Genomic DNA, 5904 nt, shown 5'->3' on the forward strand with positions numbered 1-5904 from the left:
TTTTTTTTTTTTTTTTTAAATTCAGCCTAGGACCCAAATCCAAGGTGTGTATCTAAGTCCAATCAAGTTGATGATGATTGACCGTCACAGACAAAGTGAATGTACTTCAACACTGCAGAACCTGAGAACTGTACTGATTGGCAGGACCGAGTGCTTGAAGTTCTTGTGACATTCAAGGTCAAACAAACCGCCCTTTGTACCTTTGGCCTCCAGGCTGCTATACCTTCATCTTCTGTACCTTCGGTCTTCCCGCTCCCCACGAGGCCCAGTTCAGTCTGAACTCTCTCAGATGTGTCTGCCTCTTGATATGCTCACCCTATTATCTACAATAAACCTTCTCCATCATACTTAGGAACACTAATATCCCGTCCCCTCCCCTCCCCTCCCCTCCCCTCCCCTCCCCTCCCCTCCCCTTCCCTTTTCTCTCCTCTCCTTTTTCCTTCCCTTTCCTTTTTTTACCTTTCCTTCTCTTCTCTTCCCTCCCCTTCCTTCTCCTCTCTTTTCCTTTCCTTTTCTCTTTCTTTCTTTTGTTCCCATTCATCTGGTGCTTGAAACCTGTGAGCAGCATAAATGAGCTCCCCTTCCAAGAGGCTCAGCCTCTCCTAGCTTAACCAAAAAGCCAAATTCACCCTCCAGGGTGTGGACCACTTACCTGTGCTGGCTTCTGCCACCCCACATATTTGGCTTCAAATTCGGGAGTCCAGCCTCTCTTTCTGCTCTAATTATCTGTCTCTACTTGGTAAATATCTTCTCTTCCTGCTATGTCCTTTCAGCTCACCACTACATGGGCACCTTCCTACTATGCCCTTTTTAGGGTGCCCACTGTGGGCATCTCCCTCCTGTGCTCTTTGGGGCTCCACCATGTGGGCAGTTCTTCATACTAAGACACTTGTACCTCTCCAGCTGTTTTCTCCTTCACCTGCTCTGATCATTTGTCTCTCCCCTTCTACTGGGTGTGTGTCATCACGAAGCTACCTGTTTTGTCTTTTTTTTTTTTTTTTTTTTTTAAACTAGGAAAGGCACACCAGTATGTCAGGAAGCTTCCTCTCACCCTACTGGACCCCATCATGTTGTAATGGATGCCTCTGCTCTGTGATTTGGGATATTTCTTGCTGACAAGTCTCTCAGTCCACTTGGGGCATGGCCCTGGGTTGACATTCTTGCTTCCATGACACTGGCCCCCTCTGCTCCCTCATGACTCCTCTCAGCTCCTTCCTAGAACTTCCTGGTCTTCCCCTAGGAGCTGCTTACATACTCCTGGGTCTAGGACTCTTTTCTTGTCCCATTTCTCTTGGAATTATCTGCTCTATCTCTCTTCCCTGCCGCCCCCCCCCCCAACCCCAGGGCCTGTATGTTGCATTGTTTCTTGCTTCTCCCTAGAAACTGCTTGCTAAGTCCCACAGCTTCTCTGTGCCCTTGTGGAACCCTCTGTTGGATGGAGGTCCTGTTTGTTCCTCTTGTCACTAATGGCTACACAGTTCTCTCTCTTAGCTGCCTAACCCTCCCTATGGGAGAGTTCCTTTTGTGACCTTCCCCCTTTTCTCCTGAGATTCAGTTCCTTTCTTGGCCTCAGGGATTTTCTTAAAGTTAATTAAAACAAAACAAAACAAAACCAACCAACCAAACAAAAACCAGAGAAACCAAATCTGTGGCTTGTGGAAGGCAGAAAGTCTATTGATACTGATTGGAGAAGCATGTGGAGGGAGGGCTGGTGGCCATGAGGTAATGATTGAGGGATTCTGGACTTATAGAAATGTCCTGCTCTCAATCTGGCTGTTGGTTACCTGAACACACTCAACTGCTAAGATCCATGGAGCTGGCCAGGCATGATGGCTCAGGCCTATAATTCCAGCACTTGGGAGGCTGAGGCAGGAAAATGGTCATACGTTTAAGGGTAACCTCGGCTACATTGTAAGTTCCAGGCCAACCTGGACTACAGAGTGAAACTCTCTCAAAAAACAAAACAATCCGTTTTCTGGGATGGCGATATAGCTCAGTAGGTAGAGTACGTGCCTAGCATGCAGAAATCCCTGGGCTTCATCTCCAGTACACAAAGACCAGGCATGGTGGTATGCACATAGTCCCAGAACTCAAGAAGTGGAGGCAGAAGGATCTGAGAGTTAAGGCTAGTCTGGGCTGCATAAAATCCTCTCTGAAATAAATAAAAACAAAAATTAAAACTCTGTGGCGCTTTATACTTAAAGATCAAGGAGGTGGCTCAGGGGGTAAGGTACTAGCTATCAAGTCTGATGCTCTGAATTCAATTCCCTGGTAGCAGAATAGTGGAGAGAAAGAACCAACTCTGTAGCAGTGAATTAGTTAAACTGCTTTGGCTCCTGGCAGGTCACTCTTCCAGCCACCCAGCAGAGCCCTCTGGATTCTCAAATGAAACACACACACACACACACACACACACACACACGCAAAATATAATATAATTTTTTTTAAATCTCTGTGCTTTGATGCCAGATAAATTTTATTTCATTATAATATAATCAGGATAAAATTAAACTAAGTTGCAATTTATTAGGGATAAAAGTCATCATTACAGAATTGGTTGATAGTGAGCTATGTTTCTTTGCTCAGTTGGATCTTCATGATGAGTTTGTTAAAACTGATCTGGTTGTATTTGTCTTTCTTTTTATTTTGTGACAGGGTCTCACGTATAGCTCTGGCTGATCCAGACCTTGCTGTGTACACTAGGCTGGCCTCAGCCTCCCAGAGCTCCACTTGCCTCTGCCTCTTCACGTGATGGGACTGAAGTCATATCACCAAATCTCACCCTGGCTGTGTTCTCCTTACCAGAAGTCATGAAGTCATCCCTCAACCAGGAACTCTCTCCCTGACACTATCACTTTGGAATCAGGATGGCATGGTCTCTTTTGAATTTTATTTTCATGTTTGGGAGGTGGAGAAAGGCAGATCTCTGTGAGTCCAAGGCTAGCCTGGACTACATAGTGAGTTCCAGGATAATGAAGGTTGTGTAGAGACTCTGTCTCAAAAAAAAAAAAAAAAAAAAAAAGTGAGGAAAGAAAATGTGAAAAAGGTAAAAGTTCCAGTGGTATGGACCAGAGAGATGGCTTAGCTGTTAAGAGCACTGACTACTCTTCCAGAGGTCCTGAGTTCAATTCCCAGCAAGGACAAACATCTGTAATGGGATCTAATGCTTTCTTCTGCTGTGTCTGAAGACAGTGACAGTGCACTTGCACACACGAAATAAATAAATAAATCTTAAGGAAAATGTTTTAGTGGAAGGTAAGTTTCAACAGGAGTCTTTGTGGTATTTTATGGTGTGAAATCCTCAGGAAGAAATCATGACAGCCTTTGAGGGAGAAACACTTTTAATTATTTAATAAGACACCTGGGACGTGTCACAGGGTCTGGGTGCAGTTCAGCCTGGCTTTCGTACCGATGGCAAAAGGGAACTGGTTGTGCAGAGAAAATGAAGGTTCTGTGTCTACCTCTCTACTTTCTTCAACTGTTTCCGTAATAATGTCTGTTTGAAAGGCCTGTTTAGGTCTGGAAAGCTGGTTCAGCACTCAAGTGAGTGTGTACTCTTGCAGGAGACCAGAATTCTGTTCCCAGCCATCATATTATCCTCTATAACTTTAGCTCCAGGGCATCTGCTGACCCTTCTGGCCTCTGTGAGCATTGCACTTCTGCATATATGCACGAGAGCCCGTGCACACACCACACACACCACAGATACCACACACACACACACCACACACCACACACACCACACACACCACACACACACACACACACACACCACACCACACATACCACACACACATACCACACATACCACACACACACACCACACACACACCACACACACATACACCATACACATAATTTGAAAATAAATAATATCTTTAGATGGCTATGTAGTGAGCTACTTCTGAAGATTTAAATGCAGGTTGGGAATGAAGAAAACCCAGAGGATTGGTTGGCTCAATTTATTCATCAAGATATTAAGCACCTATTACATACAGTTATCCTGCTGATGCTAGAATAAAGCATCTAATAGAAGATATAGTGTCCCTGCCCATGCAGGTTAGAGTTTACCCAGAAAGTAATGGGTCTAAAGTACTATCTATTTTCAGGCATAGTCTAACTCTGGTCCAGGCTGGCCTGGAACTCATTCTGTAATCTAGGTAGGTACAGCTGAAGCATGTCCTCTGCTTCAGCTTCTCAAGTTCCACGTCACAGGCATGGCTCCACAACTTGCTTAGTAATAATAATAATAATAATAATAATAATAATAATAATAATAATAATAATAATAATAAAGGCCCCTCAGTAAAATTGCGCAAGCATTGCAAGGGAGCCTGTTGCTCTCACAGGTGTGACTCTGCCCTCAGATAGAGGCTTGAAAATAGGTGGAAATCTCTGTATGACCGCAAACCAAGTTCTTCTGCGAGAGCTCCAGTTGGCACTGTGCTCAGTCTCAGCTGAGCCTACAGTACAGCATTCTGTCTCTAGATTGGCCTGGGCTGGTCCCTCATCCTTGTATCAAGTCTCCTTAAGTCTGATGCCAACCAGCTGAAGACACAGGAAGACAAAGTTAGACTCCACAAGTCAAGGGTTTGTTTTTGTTTTGTTTTCAACTTTGTTTTTCAAGACACAGTTTCTCTGTGTAGCCTGGCTGTCCTGGAACTCATTCCGGAGATCAGGCTAGCCTCGAACTCACAGAGATCCACCTACCTCTGTCCCCTGAGTGCTGGGATTAAAGGCATACATCACCACTCCCTGGAAAGAGTCAAGTTTTTATGAGAGCATTGATATAGCTTAGCACCTTCCCTTGAAAGAGAAAAAGCTAAAAGAAGGAATTTTGTTTTTCTAGATTTATCCATTCTGTTTATAAAAGAACAACAAGGAAAAAAAAACAAAAATACAAGAAAAAAATCACTAAACAGGTTAAGACAAAAAAGAACCCCTAGGCTTTTAAAATTATTTTAAAAAAGAATTTATATATGCATTTAATATGTGAATGGCTGTTTTGCCTTCCTGTGCGCATGCAGGTGCAGTGCAGATGGAGGCCAGGAGATGGCAACGGATCTCCTGGAACTGGCGTTACAGGTGTCTGTGAGCTATCTTGAGGATGCTGGGAACAGAACCCTGGTCCTCTCCAAGAGCAGCAAGTATTCTTAACTGCCTTAACTGCTTAGCTATCTCTCCAACCCTCACACAGGGCTTTCAAATACAAGAATTAGTGTATCTCCAACATTTTTAGAAAACAAAGCCTCACTATGTAGCCCAGGCTGGCTTGGAACTCACAGAGATCCTTCTGCCTTGGCCTTCTGAGTTCTGGGATTAAAGGCATTTGCTGATATGTGCAGCTGTAGTTCTGATCTTTGAAACAACAAAAATAACCTGGGGGAAAAGCAGCAGCAGCAACAACAACAACAACAACAACCACCACCACCGAGATCCATATGTTTTTTTTTTTTTTTTTTACATTGTTCCTTTCTGCTCTTTCTTTTTTGATCAAAACAAAAAGTGAAACCAGAGAGACATTTACAGAGTTACTCCATCCCTCTGCCCCCAAAGTCAAATTTATTTTGTTAACTTAGCAGATGTGTCTTGGACAGTTGTGGCTCTTTTCACAGTGAAGGACTTGGAGGCTCCAGGAGGGGAGCGGGTCGGGGAAGGAAGGCCTCTTCAGGCGCAACCCACAGGCTGCGCATCTGTTTTCAATGTTTTGTAAGAGCCGAGCGCCTTGAAGTAAAAACTTTCAGTAAATGACACGAGGAGGATCTGGGTCCAGGAAGTCACGCACAGAAGGGTTACGGAAATCCCCCGGCCGGGGTGGCCACCAGGGGTGAGGAGGAAGTGCGTGTGGTTTTCACCCTGGAGTTCCCCAGAGCCCTGGAGGAAAGCACCGCAGGCTAGAGCAGC

This window comes from Arvicanthis niloticus, chromosome 27 (genome assembly GCF_011762505.2).
Source record: "Arvicanthis niloticus isolate mArvNil1 chromosome 27, mArvNil1.pat.X, whole genome shotgun sequence".
Classification (NCBI taxonomy): domain Eukaryota; kingdom Metazoa; phylum Chordata; class Mammalia; order Rodentia; family Muridae; genus Arvicanthis; species Arvicanthis niloticus.